This window comes from Stenella coeruleoalba (genome assembly GCF_951394435.1).
Source record: "Stenella coeruleoalba genome assembly, chromosome: 10".
In the NCBI taxonomy this organism is placed as follows: Eukaryota; Metazoa; Chordata; class Mammalia; order Artiodactyla; family Delphinidae; genus Stenella; species Stenella coeruleoalba.
The window spans coordinates 95,018,394-95,037,492 of record NC_137156.1 but is presented as its reverse complement, the minus strand read 5'-3'; the positions used below and the strand labels follow the sequence as shown (position 1 = coordinate 95,037,492).

At 39.2% G+C, this 19,099-nt stretch overlaps 1 protein-coding gene across 1 annotated transcript in view; it reads right to left on the bottom strand.

Moving 5' to 3' along the window:
• Positions 1-2,758, bottom strand: part of GRM7 (glutamate metabotropic receptor 7) — a gene marked incomplete at its 3' end in the record, with an annotated part of 1,084,681 nt that extends 1,081,923 nt beyond the window's left edge. Inside the window, exon 1 of the mRNA XM_079934350.1 lies at positions 1,938-2,758. The remainder of the gene's footprint in view (positions 1-1,937) is intronic.
• Between the last annotated feature and the right edge of the window lie 16,341 nt (positions 2,759-19,099).

Here is a 19,099-nt window from a genome sequence, read left to right as displayed (position 1 = left end):
TTCTTCTAGATTTTTTCTATGCTAGCATGTCCATGTAATTGACCTCACCTTATGTACACACTTTTGTATGCCATTACATTTTTCTCTATTAATTAAACCAGTTTAGAGTTTCTTAGCGCTCACAAAATCTCCTTCCAGAAGCAAGGTGCCATACAAAATCAATATGATTGCCTCTGCACATTTAACTCTCTAACATGTCACAAACTGAATGGGCGTGTATTCTCAGTTAAGTCTCAGTTCAGCTCTCTGATGGATGGAGGGCAAGCTAGAAATTTTATACCACTTTAACAGATGGGTAAACTGAGACTTCAGTGTCTAATGGGAGAAGCTACATTTCAAATGATTAGGAAAGTTCAATCTAAAACCTAGCTCTTTTTGTTTCTGTCCATCGAAGGTCCCACTAAACCCTCCTATCATTTCCTTCCTCCGTTCATCCTTAAATCCTTTCTGCTCCATGCACTTTGGGGACTCAGTGTTGGCCCACATTTGTAGCTCTTTAGAAATATGGACTCTCAGTTCTCATACCAGATCTATTGATGCAGAACCTACATTTTAACAATATCTCTAGATGATTCCTTTAAATATTGTCGTTTGAGGAGTGTGAAGTAACACACCTTCAATTCTTTGTAGAAAGAGGCTAGAAGGACCAAAATAATTATATGACGACCACTCTTAGTCTTATTCTACAAGCTGAACACAAGAACTTATTGGTTTCATACAGAGGACAGGAAAAACAGTAATTCTGAGCTAAAATAGTTCTAGCAGCCATGTATTTATTGTCTTCTAAAATGCAGCATAAAAATGAGTCACTTAGAAAACCATTAGCTAAAGGTGACCAGCAAAACCTACATTTTAAAAATAATTTTCACCTGCAGACAGACTAATTCATGTGAAAATGACATGTGTGAATATCAGTCAAAAATTGATTTGAGAAAATTAACAAAGATGAAAGTCAAACTTAGTCATTAGTCTGTCTAGAAGAGTCCAAGGAGAATGAAAGCCAGTTAAGTGCTGCAATTTTGAGAGAAATTATACATCTAATTCATAATCTCTACATTTTTTTTGAAATCGTTTCAGTGAGTTATGTTAAAATGCACCAAAACGTATAGATGATTCTTTTGTTTAATATAAAGACAGAGTTAGAATTCAGCAAGTCTCCGTGTTGAGTTGCTGAACAGAGGTATCTGATGCATACCTGACCCTCACATAGTTTCATAGCTTTAATCATGAGTGACTGAATGGGCTTCATAATAGAAAAATGGAGAATTAAAAAGAAAAAACTCCAGCCAACAACTCCCACTACCTTGGTTGGCTATGATTTTACTGCAAGCTTTCACCTGGCCATACGCTCGGCCATCACCTCACTCCTTCTAAGCTTCTAAGGTGACTCATAACCCTGTTCTTCAACTTCCCTTTTCACTTCAATGAGGAAGTTATTCCGTTCCTTACAATAGAAAGCAATACTAATTAACTCCCGTCAGCAAAGCAGTTTATTGTTAGGAAAAGGTGGAACCAGGCTCTGAAAGAATAGAACCCTGACTGCACTGGTCTTCCAGGAAGCAGAAACAAATAGATGGTCTTTTTAAGGATACAACCCGCTTGCTGAATGCCTACATCCCTGTTCCATCCTTGTGGATTTCTGGGAGAGAGGACCTGGTTATCCTAGTTGTTGTCTCTCGCCCAACGCCCTCAGCAAAGTCAAGGCTGCTTGACTGACAGTTACACGTCTATCCCACTTTTAACTGGGACGAGAGCTTCCAAGATGGGTGCGGAGGGGAGCAGAGGGAGAAGACCTGCGTTTACTTCCTCTCTGACCCAAGCCCCCCGCCATTTCCTCAGAACCTTTCCTCACAGGCACGCGAGGCTCAGATTACCAATAAAAGAAACTTTCAGACTTAAGGTCAAGAAAAATAGCACGTAGTGTCAGATCTCCTTGCCTTTGCTCACATGGTTCACTCCGACTGGAAAGCCCTCAGTGCTGGCTCGGTGAATTCCACTCCTGCGTCCGAACCTAGTTCAGATGCCACCTCCTCTGAAATGATTTTCCCAGCCTCTCCAGGACCAACTCTCAGTCTTCCTCCTGAGTTTCCCAGCGCAGCCTTCCTCCCCGTGTGGATCGCTCGCTCCGTGTTACACTCACTTGTGCCTGTCTTCTAGGCGGGACGGTGAGCGCACTGGTTACACCCGGCTTCGTGACCTCGTACAGCTCCAGATCATCCACTCTGACCGACCAGCACGACTGCCACAAATGTGCTCGGAATACACAACTTTGAGGGTCAGGTTGAAATCAATTCCGCGGCCCAACATGGAGCCGCTCCTGCTCGGGGCCACGTCAGCAAACGGAGCTGCCGAGCCCCTTTAAATTCTCCGCTTGACGAGAAAAGCAGCGTATTCAGTCTGCCAACCCCCAAAGCCAAGCCAACTCTGGGCTTTATTCTTCCTTCCTTATTTCTGGAGCTTTCTGAAACACACCTGAGAGCTACACCAGCCTCTCAAACCGCTCGGAGCCCGCCACTTCCGAGGCGCTAGAAAACTCGCGCTGACTGAAAATCCCGCGAGAAGAGCGCTGCGCTGCTCAGGAAATGCCGTCCTTCCCCAGTCCACGCGTGGTCTTCTCTTGAATAAAGGACTTCAGACTCATTACTGAATTGTTTTGGTGTCCTCATTTGGCAGTACTAAACTGATAAGTTCATTCCAGACGTTCTCTGATTCTAGCCTGTGGGAATACTACGTATAATTACAAAATCTGCACAAGTGTAAAAACTGAGGGATGAACCAGAGACCATTTTGAGCCTTAGTTTAAACTACTTCAACAGTTATGCATGATTAATATCGTAATGGTCCTTAAATAAGGAAAGAAAAATAACATGTATCAGGAACTCAAAAGTCTGTAGGCTAGATTTTACAAAAAAGAAACTCAAATATTCTTCTTACCTCCTACAAACTTCGTATCTGATATGAATGATAATGATATACAGAGACAATATGCAAAGGAAGAATAATGGAGACATAATAATAAAGAAAAAAAAGTAAATTACCCATATGTCCAGGAAGTAATATGTGAATATCTAAGAAAGGAGTACCAAAAACTTTAGTTGAAAGAGAGGAATTTATATCCAATAACCTAATGCAAACAGCCACTTTCCTACCTGCTTAAGGTAAAGTGTCCAGTTCTTCAAAATTCTAAGGAATATCACTGCCCACTTATTTGATATTTAAATTCCTTCACTCTTTAATATGTTATTTAATTTTTACTTGGCCTGTTTTGTCTCCCCAATGAGATTTTAAACTCCGTGAAGATAAGCTCCATCTCCTTTCCTTCTGTGGTATTCTGTGATATTCTGAAAATCTGAACATTCTAAATGAATATAAAGCACACAGGGTTATCATTACCTTATTTCCTCAAAATGTTACCAATATGAATAATATTATCTATACTTGATTTTGAACATCACCTCCAAGTAGCATGAACTGCACTAAAAATCCTGTGTTTGTAGGATACTCATTTGAAATTATCCCCCCAATAGTAATAATAATAACAATAATAACAACAACAATATTATAAAAAAGCAGTATAGAAAACAGGAAAGCCAATAGGACTATTGAAAAGGAATTCCAAGTCTACATTTGTAGCTCATTTGAATTTAATAGCAGATTAGACTTTGAGCGGTTATTGTATGTTTCAGCAATTCTGCTGATAAACATTAAGAGGGAAAAAGCAACTTTCTTCAGATAAACATAGATCTTTGACACTAACTACTTTCTTACTTGCACATACATGGCTTAAATTAACTGAAAATGCCCTTACTCTATTTAGTCCCTTAACTTAAACAGAGGTATGAGTCACTTTCACAGGAACTCACACTGAATACCTGCTTTGAGGTGGCCAGTAACTCTATTAGTTTTTGAGTTTTATTTCATTTCAGTGACACAGTAATTGAACTACAATAAGTCCCTCTGACTGTGGAAAATAATTTTGAGTTTAGTATTAGCACAACTTTTAAAAATTAAATAAATCAAATATAAATAAATAGAGATGTGCAAATTAACTTAATTCTAGAGAAGGCTGTAAATTTTTATGTTCAAAGTAAACGTACAAAGTTGAGTCCATTCTATGTTGCCTGAATTTAAACACATCATAGGAGGAAAATTTTTTTCTCTGACCATTTAGATATTAGCTAGCCCATTTATTGAGTTAGATGACCAACACCATACTAAACGTGAGCCCAGAGCAGGATGGATTGTAGAGGAAATGAAATGTCAGTTTCCTGAATTTTAGTTTATCTACAAAACGGAAGATAAAAATAGAAAAAAAATTACACTAATGAAAACATTTACAGAGCTTATAACAAATCCTTTTTGAGAGTTTTAACAAAGCCTGGTAAATTAATTTTTAGTATTGCTCTTTATTAAATGTATTCACATCTTTCCATTTGAAACCCGTAACAGCAGGTGTGGATCATTACTTCCATTCAGGTTGGCTGCTTGGACATGGGGACCATGCAGTGCACATGACCCTAGGCTCAGAACAGCCCCGAGCTTGGTTTAATGCGCTGATGTTGCTGTCTTAAAATTCAGAATAATATTTGAACAAAGGGTCCACATCTTCATTTTGCATTTGGTCCAGCAAATTAGGTAGCTGATCCAGCTTGCATTTGACAAACAAGAAAAGACACCCGGAGGAGAGGAGTCATCGTCAAAAGAATGGAAACAATTAATGGAATTGTCTAAAGAAAAAAAAATGGTATTTCATTGAGTCTTTAATAGGACAATGGGAATAGATGCGATTTGGGGGACAAAGGGGAGGGAAATGGATGATTTCCAGGTAGATAAATATATATTACATGGCCTCTGTCAGGATGCTCATATTGTAGTAGGAAACTAGCATCCACCCAGACTCAGGTTTATCTGTGCCTGACAAAATGCTGACAAAAATCTCTTGTGAGAGGCTTCCCTGGTGGCGCAGTGGTTGAGAGTCCGCCTGCCGATGCAGGGGACACGGGTTCGTGCCCCGGTCCGGGAGGATCCTGCATGCCGTGGAGCGGTTGGGCCCGTGAGGCATGGCCGCTGAGCCTGCGCGTCCGGAGCCTCTGCTCCGCAACGGGAGAGGCCACAACAATGAGAGGCCCGCGTACCGTGAAAAAAAAAAAAAAAAAATCTCTTTTGAGAATTTTTTAAAAAAAGCTGAGAATTGGAATTAACTAGATTGCACCATGAATAACAGACCTATGGCCAACCTGGGGGGTAAGGGTAGTGGGAAGGGACAGATTGGGAGTTTGGGATTGACGTGTACACACTGCTATATTTAAAATAGATAACCAACAAGGACCTACTGTATAGCACAGGGAACTCTGCTCCATACTCTCTAATAACCTAAATGGGAAAAGAATTTGCAAAAGAATAGATATATGTATATGTATAACCAACCTCCCTTTGATCAATGGGCCTAGGCTGTCTTCTTGGTTGGAGGCCATTGACTCCGTGCTGCTTCTGACACTGAAAACCAAGATGCTGCTTCTGACACTGTGAAAACCCAGATGCTCTGTGCATTTGAAAGGACTTTATACAATGCTAGTTTTGCTCCATGTGCCCCTGAACTGTGACCTTCCAGAGTATTCCAGGGTCTCCTTCCACTCTTATTCCTCACTGCATCCTCCTAACCATTTGTCTTTTGAGGCCCCATAGACTTTGGGTTTGAAATGCTTCAGATTAAGGGCTGGCAAACTATGCTCTGAGGGCCAAATCTAGGCAAGGGTCTGTTTTTGTAAAACTCTCAAAGTAAGAATGGTTTTCACATTTTTAAAGTGTTGTAAACAAAACAAACAACAGAGAATATGCAACGGAGAGAGTATCATTAATATATGTGGCCTGCAAAGGCTAAAATCTTCACTACCTAGACTTTTACAGAAAAAGCATGTGAATCCCTGGTCTAGATAGAGTCAACGATTTTCAAAGAAACATGTTATACTCTTCAGTCTTTTCCTGACCAAGGACAATTATTAGGGTATCTTAAATTTTTCACAGCTAGACTCACTATTCACAAGGCATAGTAGGGCCTTAAGAACCCTGTCAAGGTGATTGTTTTGATCTTGGAGAGTCTGAATTACATTAACCTCACCTCAGAGCAAGACTTGATTCAGACCTCATTCCTTTCTGATCTTGACTGAAACTTTGCTGCCTCTGGTTGGATCTCACTCAGTCAGACTGAGCAGTAAGTGGCAGCCTGCTTGTAACCTCTTAACTTTCATCCTGTCCTCTCCCTTTTCCCTTTCTTCTGCTCCAAAAGAAGAGTCTACTCATGACAACCAAAAATAAGTACATTTTCTCATCATTTACCTCTTTTGTAGGCCTCTTCCTACTGGCTGTGGGCCCATATCGTATTGAAAGCCTTATGAGAAATGCCATCAGTGGAACTCTATGGCCAACACCCCAGATTCTGAGCCAGCTCCTGTGACTACCTGCAGACCTCTGTGCTGGCAGAGGCACTTCCTTTCTGCACTCACCTGCATAATGGCAGGTACTTTCCCAGAAACAGAAAGAGCTCATCGAGTTCAGAATCCTGGCCATCACCAAACCTTCCCTGGCTGCTTCTGTCTCTAACAGATGGGTACCCAGCCATGGGTTGTTCTATGTCAGCAGCCAAACCATCTTCGCCTGCCTCAACATGTTGGTGTAGAATATTGGAGAACTGACCAACTGCATTGCAGCTGAAGAAGGCTGGCTGGAAACATGCCTATTTTCACCAATGAAGAGATTTTCCCTTCACAGCAAAGAGATATTTTTGGATGATTTACTTCAATGAAAACCTGCATTTGTTTTTTCCTGTCCTAGTATGTCTTAAGGCATGGATGGGAAAAACAAAAAAGTGGAGCAGGGGCAGGGGGCATAAGTGTAGTTCAGATATGGATAAATAACATAGCTGTAAATAGTCCAGAAAGGAAATATGAACTATTAAGCATGATGCTCTTATTATATTCTAGTCCTGTGAAACTTGACTGAACCAAATGTTCTTTCTTTCTCTTCTCCTTTCCTGACATTTATGTTTTTGTGCAAGAATAATTTACTGAGAGATGTACTTGTACTAGTTCTTCCTTTCTTTTTCCATTCCTTCATTGCAAGCTAGAAGGCAGGCCCTTAGTCACAGATGTTTACAGAGTGGAAAACAGAAGCCACTTAAAGTTAAAATCTCTTTTCCTGTCTTTCATAACAACTTTAAAGCAATTATGCTAGTGAGTGCCTCCAAGGGCAGGAAGAGGAAATATAAAGACATTTTCTTAAGTCTAAAATAAAAATAGAGATTGTAGAAATAAGAAAACAAGCCAAAGAAAATGGGTTCCTTAAGTCTCGGTATCAATATCTCAGGGAGTTAGTTGACAAGATCTGAAAGGAGATGGTTTTCTGGAGTTTATAAGAAGGTGGGAGCTCAGGCACAGGAACTTTTGGTTTTCCCATAATTGCCTTTTCCCCAAGCAGAGCACCAAAGCAGAAAAGTTATGACTAGAGATACCAAGGAGACTGGTACAATGGGCATCTCACTGATACCATGGATGGATGACCAATGACCAGTGGTCCTATGGATGTGCCCAATGTCATGATGCTAAAGAGTCTCTGGGACTTTTGCAGAATTCTGAGCAAGTCAACCTCAACAATACTTACTATTATGTTTCCCATCATTGGAATCAGAACGATTTTTAATTTTTAAAAAAATGGATAAATTGGGCTTTCTTGAACATCTGAGTTTATGGACTATGCTTTGAATTGGGCACATCTTTCTGCTTATAGATGATCACAGTAGAGGTCTTCAAACAATGGGGGATCCTGTGGCCTTTGTCATGAACAAGGTCAGTAGTCCTTGCTCAGAGAACATCCCTTCATGTTTTCATTATCACTGAACTTTATTGTCAGTGATGGTTTATCAAGAAAGCTGCAGTTTGGAGCCTGACCCCTGGAAGAGCCCCTCCTACTAATTTCACAGGGTGGTTGCTCTATGTAGCAGAATCTTCTTCTAAATGAAATGTATGTTAGGTAGAAAAGGGAAATGGTCCCGTATGAATTGATGTTGCAGAATATTCAGACAGAAAGCCCCCTTTTCCATACACACCGATGTCAGAGGATTTCACTCCCTCTAACCTTGTTATAAAACTTTTACATCCTCGGCTAGCTGGTGCTTCTAGCTCACCTGTCTGCAATTGGTCCAAGTGCCGAGTATAAAAACATGAAACTTCGGCTGGAGGATTCCTTCTGAGGTCACCCTGCCTCCCTCCCTGCCTCCAGGCAGATTAGGACCTAAACCAAGCAATTCACAAAAGTACAGTCTGTTTTTAAACAGCTCAAGAATCAGCATTATGTAACTTCACTTTGGTAACACAGTTTAATGTTTACCAAGCTGTCGCTATATCCAGCTTTCACATAATCCAAAATAGTAAGAAGGAGAAGAAGGAGAATGGTAAAATAAATAAACCAAAAGAAAATGTGCTCTAACTTAAGCTCAGGGTTTTTTCTTTTTGTTTTTTTCCCCTCACTCAAGAAGACAGCTTATATTAAAAGTGCCCATCAGTTCATTCTAAGCTACTCTTTTTTGGGGAGTGGGGGGGGTGGGGCGTCTCCTGGGATTAGTGCTGCTTTGACTCTGTCCATTACAGTAACCACGCCCACCCTCCCTTAGTTGGTTGACTGCTGCCACTTGGCCTTCACCACCCCATGATCCAATTACTCACAATGCACTTAGATTCCCAGGCCACTCATTTATGCACATATTTATTTATTTTTTCACATTAACCCTAAATTTTCTTTCTAACTCTTATACTGTCTGAAATTATCTTATTTTTCTTCTACTCCCATCTCATTTCACTACCATTGAATGGAAGTATCCAGAAAACTGGGGCATTGTCAGATTAGTTTATGACTATCTGTCCTGTTGCTAGATTATCAATAGGAATATAGCAGGTGTGAATCAAATATTTGTAAATGAGAGAATAAATTGCATAAGAAGTTGTTACATTTATCAAGCATTATTAAGTGTCTACTTTGTACAAAGGACTTTGGGATTACAAAGATGTGTTTAGGTCAGTGGTTACAACCCCAGGCAAAAGTTAAAACATGACTTGGTTTGTTCTAGGAGAGAGATAAATAAGGAGTTCATGGAAGACATAATCCTAATGAATCTATCTTAATTCTTATTCTTTTTCTTATAGACATTGCTTTGACACTCAGTCCCAATTTTTGCCAATGAATATGGCAGCATAAGCCCTCAATCTCTTAAGGAGCAACAAGGCTTGTCTTTGATTACACAATTACTGGTGAGATTTCTGTGAGGGCTGTCCAGAAAGAAGAGATTCTATCTGGGGCAGATACTATGTCATCTTCCCCTCGTAAAGAAGGAAAAGTAGAGCTAGTTAGTCAAACCTCCAGGAAATCTCGAGTCTCAGGAATGCCCCATGGTGGTACTTCAGAACAATTCATAACACCTGATGTGTACATATTTCATATATCAGACAATCCACAACTTGGCCAATAAAACAACGGTTGTGAGCTCCATCCAGAACTTATTTAGCTTTAAAAAGAACTAGGTTAGCTTTAAAAATAATCCAGAGATTATTTAGAACTCAAATTCCAGGAATCACTGCCAACACTTTCCAGAACTAATATATACATTATTTTCTCACAGCTCTCCACTGAATAAGCATTGACAACAATAGCAAGTTAAAAGGGGTTAACTTTTTATGCAAACTGCTACTGTGATATGTCTCTTGGTTGCTAACAACAGTAACCCTAGTGAAAACTCATGCCAATTTTAAGGAAATATTAAACACTCTTCCCAAGGTCTATGAATGATACATCCTGAAACATGGAAACTGTCAAGTTGCTCTTTGAGGATTCCAGTCACAGAGAGGCTGGTACTATAGTCAGCACAGTATTTCCACCAGAGGGATAAATCAATGATACAAAGTGAGTGTGCATGCATCCGCCCAGAAAAGCAAAGCAATAGTGGAGGAAGCTAATCATTTTTTGTTTTGTTTTGTTTTTTTTTTGTTTTTGCGGTACATGGGCCTCTCACTGTTGTGGCCTCTCCCGTTGCGGAGCACAGGCTTCGGACGCGCAGGCTCAGCGGCCACGGTTCACGGGCCCAGCCCCTCTTACAGGAGATTTTACATTCAATTCTTATCCCAATAAATTATTTTCCTAAAGTGAGACCACAAAGTAGACTTCTGATTCTTGCATTTCAAGTGTGACATTTAATTCATTACTTCTCTGGACGTGAACAAATAACAAAATAAAGAGTTACTGATATTCTAACCCTGTATGCTGCAAACGGTCAGGAGAATAAACATCTTGCATGACATTACAAGGAGTACAAAAAAATATACTTCTATTTCTTCCACACATTATATCAACAGCCACTGCTTATCAGTTATGGGATATAGTTATATGGACTTTCTGATAGCCTCTCTCTTTTGTTATATGAATTCACAATTCAGATGCATTTAAGGGTCACTGCGTGTCCCATCCATCTTTTTTATCAACTGTTTCACATGGCCCAAAGCTAAAAAGGGGTGGGGGGTGTTTAAAAGGTACCTGCTTGGAAAATACATTTTTATCTATTGATTTTTTTCCCCTTGTGTTGGTGAGGGAAAGTCATCCAAACATTTGATTTATTTACGAGTTTTTTCAAATGGTGTGCCATGTAATATTTAGTTGAGGCTTTTGATTCATTTTAGTCATTTTTGATCCTTTTCTTCTAAAATGTTATTTTGTTGGCCATCATTGAAACTTTCCTCTCCCTTGCCCTCTGCCTCCCGAACATCTGGACTCTTTAGGCCCCTGGGCACTCTTCTTAGGGCTCCTGCTGAATTTAGAGATCATTCCCTAATTCGCCTTTAGTGCTCACATTCAAACTGAGTGTACAAGCATCACCTGTGACCCTCACCCCAGAAACTCAAATTCAGGGGGCCTGAGTAAGAACCTAGGAATCGTATTTATACAGGTTCTATGTAAGATAAAGATACATGGCCAAGAGTGGGAACATCTGTTTTTTTGTTTTTGTGGGGATTGTTTGCAGTCTTAGGTGTTATCACAGGCTTGTTGTTTGTTTGTTTTTACAAATGGCTTCTTTAGTTTAGATTCCCAAATTCAGATCTTCAAGCCTCATCCCTAATCTAAGTTCCAGGCTTCATTTTCAAAAGTGTACTGGACTCATTCATGGGACTACACTCCTAACCCTTCAAAAGAATATATTGGGTGTGTATCATACACCAGGTACTGTGCTACCCACTTTACATACATCATCTCATTTAATCATTGTAACAACCCCCCAAGGTAGTGGTTATTAGTTGCATTTTCCAGATCAGAAAACTCTAACTCAAAGACGTTCCAGGATACACCCTACATTATACAATATTAAAGGAGCCAGCTGACTGGACAGCTCAGTTTTTTTCCTTTCCATTAAACACTACTTTAGACACAAACATAAATTTGATTCTGAATTTTCCCTTTTTGAAATTGATTCCTTTTTCTGAATTCCATTTTTCTGTGCATATTCCTACGATTTTTTTTTTTTTTTTTTTTTTTGGTGCTACGCGGGCCTCTCACTGTTGTGGCCTCTCCTGTTGCGGAGCACAGGTTCCGGACGCGCAGGCTCAGCGGCCATGGCTCACGGGCCCAGCCGCTCTGCGGCATGTGGGATCTTCCCGGACCGGGGCACGAACCCGTGTCCCCTGCATCGGCAGGCGGACTCTCAACCACTGCACCACCAGGGAAGCCCCCTACGATTTTTATAAGTGTATACCACAAACATTATTATCAGCTAAGATTTATGCTACCTCATGTCATCCTTCCAACAATATTATGAGCTAAATTTTTTTTACAGATGATAAAATTCAACTCAGAGAGCTTGTGCATTACCTCCAATGGCACAGCTGAGATTTGCCTGAACTCTCAGCTATCTTTCTCAACCAAAATGCTATACTCAGTAGAAACTAAGGACACTGCTGGCCAGCAGGGATGATAATGAGCGGAGTCTAGGGAGGCTGACCTAACTCTGAAGGCAAAATGTTAAAAAGCCGCCACAGTTTCATAAGGTTGAATCAGTCCACATTTGGGAGGAAAATATGCCACACTGCAGAATTAAAACACAGCATTAAACTCACTCAGTTTATTAGAGCCCATGTGTGTATGGCGGCTGGAGACGAGAAAATGAGCTCCAGAAATTTTTCAGGATGAATAATTCTTATTGTAGTTGAATAAATAGTGATGTAATCACTGCAATATTTTCCAAATAGAATTGTCAGGAATGATACACCATAAATATTTTGATTACAGCAGAACTAATGCTGACAATTGAATATTTTAGTAACATTTCTGATTCTGTTTGTGCTTGAATCTTGAAGAAAAAATATCTGATGACAATTAAGAGTAGTCATATGTCAATTCGAAGGGCAATTGATTTTTAATGAAACAACATTAGAAATGATTTGTTCATAATGATAGACTAAAGCTCATTCACAAGTTTACCATGTAAAGAAACCAGGCTATTTTAGAAAGTTTATTATGTGCTAACTTGTGAAATAACTTTAGGTCTTAAACCACTGATCAAATTACTCAAACTTTGAAATCTGGTATGCCAAGACAAATTTTTTTTTTCCGAAAATTCCCATATATGCTTTCTTGTAAATCTGGAATTATTCCCAAATAAAAAGAATTCTCATGGTTAGGTCCATTTAGTACTATCTTAGTAAGTGAGAGGACAGATAATATAAAAAAGAAAAACATTTTAAATCATTTTTCCTGTTTTGCAACTAATCTTGATACAATTTATTCCTGGAGAAATGGAATTCTTTTATCCCCCAAAACATAATCATTTAATTTGGGCCCTATTAATACTTTGGCATCTATCAACATTTTAATTTGATGGGGGATTTTGTTGTTATTCTTACTTATACCCAGAACATTTAGAAATTGAGTATGAATAGTTTGCTGGGAGGAAGGAGCCGACCTTGTCCAGGAAGAACAGGTAGGAGTAAAGGAGGAATGAGATGTTACAAGGCCGGGGGTGGGGGGAACCATGCAGAATGTTCACTACCATACTGAAAAATCTATGGCAAGGGGGAAAAGAAGAAAATAACTAATGCCGACAGTATATGTTACTAGGTTTTCCCTTCTTAAGGAAGTGGCCATGACTTGTTTTTCTTTGCATTTCAAGCAGGTAACTGTGCTTAGCAAACGCTCAGTAAATATTAGTTGAAATATTTTAAAAAATACTATGTCTTATATATTTTCTGAAGCTCTATAACATTTTAATATTATTACATAAATGAGAAAAACTACTATAATAACAAATATATAAAACACATGTAATACGATGGGCTCAGTATTAGGCAGCCTTCCATAACTCTGTGAAAGGGCTGTTATTAGCCTCTTTTTCAGATGAAGAAACTGAGGAACAGAGAGATTCAGCATCTTAGCAAAGTCCCACACCTCATCCCTGGCAAAACAAGGGGTACCTCTTTTCAAAACTGTGCTCTTACTTTGTAAATTTGATGTGCAAATAATTTTAAGAGTTTTTTTGGGTTTTTTTTTAAGGCTCTTTCTCTTTTATCTCTGGCATCCAGGGGCCATATTTCTCAGGCTGAAGACACCTCTGGTGATGGATAAAGGAAAAGGAGACCCAAGCAAGCTGCCAGTGCTGGTGTGTTGCTACCGAAATGTCAAACTACAAACTTCTTCTTGCCTGTCTCTCCACAGATCCCTCATCCTCCAACATCAGTTTTTCCTGACCTCCCTTCCTTTAAATGTGCCTCCCAATCCCCCTATCCTTACACTCATAAAACTCTCACACTCATCATCTCCATTCACTAAACAAATATAGACCCCAAATTTGCTGAGCTCCCCAAATGAGTATCCTTTGGAAAGGATAGAAGCAAGACAAAGCATTGCACTTCTCTACACCCAAGGAAGAAGATTTACTGCATCATACCAGGCCTGAAGGGGGAAAAAGTCCTTTATCTAACAGCACCAAAACAACTGGAGTCATTCTGCCTGTTTCAAGATGAGACACAAAGGAATACGTGAACAGCTTCTTGTCAGTGTGACTGTTCCCTGCATTCTGAAACCAAGTGTTGTGCTGGTTCTAAATGTTCAAGAATCAGCCCGGCTGAGGGGTGTGAGGTAAGTACAGTAGCTCCTAAAGGAAACATCCATCATTTTCCCTTACAAATGGAAGGATTTGCCAGCTCTGGCCTCCATTCAGAGGAATGTATAGTGTGACCCTCAGAAATTATTCCACTACTGAAACCGCCATGCTTCTCTTTGAAATAAATGAATGGTGATCACGGATGCTCACCTAACTTTTATGATGAAGGATTCTCCAGGAATTAAGACACCCGAACTTCCTATGACCTATATAATACGCCTTGGGCACAATCGTATTTGTAAAAATTACCTCCTACTTCCAGCATCACAGAGACCTATCTCAAATGATAAAACTTGACTTTCTTAAGGCAAAATACCTCTATCATCTTTTCTGTTACTCCTCCCTCTAGTTTGTCCTAAATTTCTTAACATAAAATTATCTTCCTTAATCCCCTTGAATGTAACAGGAGAAAGGTCAATTAGCACTCTATGTACAAGACAGGCAAGTGCTGTTTGGATTCTATTTTCTGCATCCTAGTTTGATTTTCTGAATGTGTTTTGAGAATTATCAGAGAATTAACCGATCACCTGGCTACAATGAGAACAATCTAATCAAATAATGCAGTGATCAGCTTTGTCCTATTTCAAAAGGGCCCCTTATTACCTGTGTACAAAATAACTGAGCCTATTACTAAATTTACCTACCCTATTTTCTAAGGGTTTCCATTTTTGTCATGGCGTGATTATACCACACTGAACAATACAAAATATTATCTTCCTGTTGAAAAATGGCTCAGCAAGATTTCAAAGCAAAAATTCAGATATAGCCCACTCACCCACTGCTTACTACAATCATTTCTGAGATGGGTTACTTCTCATGTCTGTTAGGCCATGATTACACAGGACAGAGGAAGGGGTGCTGAGAAAATACAGTGTGGGCTGCCAAGACCTCTGTCATCAAGTGCTACTGGATAACAAGAGGAAGCGATAAAAATAGAATACAAATAGAAAGTAGCATGACCAAAACCAAAGTGGGGCCAGACGCTGCATAGTACATATAACAGATGGAGCTGGACCCAGAAAGAGAGCCTCCAAAAAATTAAGACTTTCTGGTGGGCTTCTCATCTTTGTTGGAGGCTCACCATCTTCTAGAAAGCAATGGATATGTGTTGAACTGAATTAACACATATAATATCCTTGCACTTAATTATGTTTAACTGATTTTTCGTACCTCTTGCTTCAAGAAAATTCCTTGCAAACTTCTGTTTGCTTGTATTTAGTTTAGTTTTGTTTTTTGTGTGAGTGGGTAGAGTTATTAAAATGGTAGATTAGAAGGGTGACATAGACCTGGTGTATGTGAATTTGATAGTGTTTTCTTATTCATATGTAAGATACTATGGCATGGAGGAGAATGCAGATAGGGAGGTGAATTAATGATGTGTTGAATGAACATATCCAAGTACTGTTGATTACTCAGGTAAGGATGAAGGAGGTTTCTAATTGTAAACTGACTGTAGCCTGAGAGAGTTCTACCACTATGCCTGTCTTCAACATGACCTTTTTGCAAGGCTCATCAAATGGGAGAATAGCATACATTTGGGAGAGATACAAACAAGTTAGATACAAGAGTTAAAAACAGACCTTGCAAACTGGGATGAATGAGACAAATATAGTAAAATAACATTTAACTGAGGGAGAATAAGAGGAACAGCACATTAAGCTTCTAGAAGAGAATAGCAGTGATATTAGCAGCTACTATCAACTAAGGAAAAACAAATGGAGTAATTCTTATAACAACACAGTGAGGTGAGTATAGGGTTTATATTCCTACATTTTATGTATGCATGCTGACAGCATATCTAGGAACTGATGTGAAGAAAAATATTCCCTTGATCAAAAAGCAGAGCTTACATGGTGATTTATCAAATTAAGAACATACTTAGCAAAGTGTCTTTTAAAGCATTGTAACTCCCTGATCAAATCATTACTAAAGAAAAAAGAAAGACATTCCCATTTACTTTCCATTTGCTTTATTGAACTTGTTTAGTTCAAAAGCATCTGACATAATAAAACATGCCCTTCATAAAATAACATTTTTGATGTTCCCTAATAAAATGTAAAAATAAAAGTGTCCCTTGCCTTAAGGGCATTTATTTAATAATTCTAATCTTATGCAAAATTGTGTATGTGTGCATGTGTGTGTTGACCTGAAACTCAATGTTCGTTGAGAAATGTGAAATAAAATTTGGTATCTAGAAACCAAGTACTATTGTCTTATTTGGGGAGAGAAGCATCGTTAGTGGATCTTGTCTGGGGAGATGTTAATCACCTGCCTCTCAGTCACTGGCATAGAAATCACAAGTTGTTTTTTAATTCACTTTACCTTGTTTATTACAGCCAAAATGGCAGGGAAGGTTTTCTGATCATCAAGAAAAACTAGCAAGTCTCTTGTTTAAATGTCTTTCCCTTTTTCTTCATAAATGAAATAAACCCCCTACGGGAAAATGTTGGCCCTTTGATCATAAATCATGTCTTTCTCTTCCAGAAGCAACTTTATGTGAAGATGTAGCCAAATTTCTCTCTGAATCCCACGTGCTTACCAATGGTGGTGGTGACATTTTCTCCTGGAGGAAATTAAATTTGCCTTCACCTAGTCCTTCAAAATGATGAGCTTTGCCTCTCAGCAACTGGTTGTCCTGGCAGAGCTCCATCCCTGAAATAAGGTGATGCATCACTGTGACATATGGAATGGGTTTTCAAGAGCTGTCTTCCAAACTGTACAGGGTAGCTTTCCACTGCTGGCTGGGGCTGCTGAGAGCTTGCAGATGGAATATGGACAGGATCCTTTTGAGCAGGGAGCTGTTTTCACAGCTGCCATGTTGACTGAGATGTGTTCTAAATTAAAGCTTTCTTCATTGCACTACAATCTGCCAAGAAGTTGGGCCAGTGAGGAGAGACCCATCCAGTTGGTATTGGGAGAGCAATTCCTCCCCATTTTGGAGGGCAAGGAAAGAGTGGACTCACCACGGCTGAGCTAGATCAACAGAAGATGAAACTGGTACAGTGAGAGTTCAGAGCTTTCTCTTTACTAATGAGGTCACTCCCTCAGCTAAAAAATTTTTGCTGTTGACAGAGTTGACTAGAGGTGCCCTGTTGCCTTATTCCCCTTTCAATATGAGGAGATTGATGAGGTGGGATCCGTCTGCTGGAGTTCTTTCCCTGTTGGATCCAGCTCCACCACACCCTGCCTAAGCACACCTTTGTGTGAAATAATGAGGCCTCAGGGGAACATGTGTAGTGTTTTCCTGCTTCGAAGATTTTCCTCACAATAAGTTCTGTTTTATATTTATACCCTATGGCACTCTGCTCTGTATAGCCATACCTACCCACACTGCCCAACAGCTTGACTTTCAGGCTTGTGAGTATTTTAAATTCATTCCACTGGTTGGCTTTGCCAGCGACCTGGAAGTAAGCAATGGACACGGAAATCTCTCAAAACCCTTTGAGGTGCTGAACAAGGGATACCCACCTCAGGGCATTTGACTTGAATATTCTCCCCTCGTTTTTCTCTTTTGATCCATCTTGAGTTCTTCCTTTTCCTAAGTGAAGGAATGGCAAAAAAGCAGTCAAATTGGATTTAGAATTAGCCTTGGAAAAAGAAGCATAAAATGACCCCAGTTCCTCTTCTTTTCTCTCCAGCCCTGAAAAGAAATACCACATACGCCCAGAAATCTGGTACTATGCTAACAAACAGGTCATGCCCATTGCTAATTGGGCACTATCCACCTGATTCATGATTATAAAGGACATATTTGTTTGTTTCTGCCCCTGCTGCTATCATTGGATGCCTCTTTCCAACATTCATAAGACAGCCCTTCGCACACAGTCATCCTGCCTCCATTGGTACCTGCCTGTATCTGAAGCAGATTTCAAACCTGTGAAGAAAACTGATGACCTGCTGGGCAAGTGTGGAAAGACTCCAGATAGTATCAACAGCAGGAATACTGGTCAAAGTTATGGATATTGTGGTTGGGAATTTAGGTCCTCTCTGCAGATATTTTGTTTTGATTTATTCTGAAAATAGGTAGGAATTTTTATTATTTAAGGTAAGATAAAGCTTTTACTTCTAGCCCTCTGGTTGCAAAGATAGTGTTGCTCTGTAAATCAACACAGTATTATCAGCTTTCCTCATCAGACTGAGTCCAAGACAAAATACTCTAGTCTTCACTGAAGACAGCGCCAACAATTCATCTTAATTTTGTGTACTTTAAGTCAGTTTTCCAAGGAAAATACACTGAAAAAGATATGATATGGAGAGGAATCATTACGTAGTTAAATACATGAAAATAAATTCTGCATATTTATTTATTTTCTTAGATGTTTGCTTTTTTTCATAAGTAGATTTTATTTTGAGAAGTTTGGTATTCACACAAATAGCTGAACATTTGTTTCTAAATCGTTCTTCATATTTTTCCAAACTGAAAACAAGCTTTATATTTACAAGAATGTAAATATATAAAGCATTATTTCTGTCCTTTACATCAAGTTTACATTACAGAGTTTAACTTTTAAGAGTAAAAGTTAAATTTTATAGTCGAATCATGTTAGTCAACAAATGTAGGAGACTACTTGATTCTTAATGTCCAGAAACTTAATGAGAAGCAAAAACTGAGGAAAGCTTGACAGCTAAATCTGAAATTGGCTAATGTCCACAGAAATGTAAATTGTCTAAGTTCTTGAACAAATTTTCTGCTTCTCTGTCTATTTTTTGAATCAGTCTCAATTTAAATAATTTCGTATGCTTGCATTAGGTAAGACAGTGCTTAAACATATATGTTGTGTTGGATTTACAGTGAAATGAAACAAGCCAGTATGTAAAATTATGCATTTGAGGATCTTTCTATTAACCTTAGGAACAGAATGGTAAACAGATGCACACAAGACAGATTTTCTTATTGTCTTTCTTGCTGTG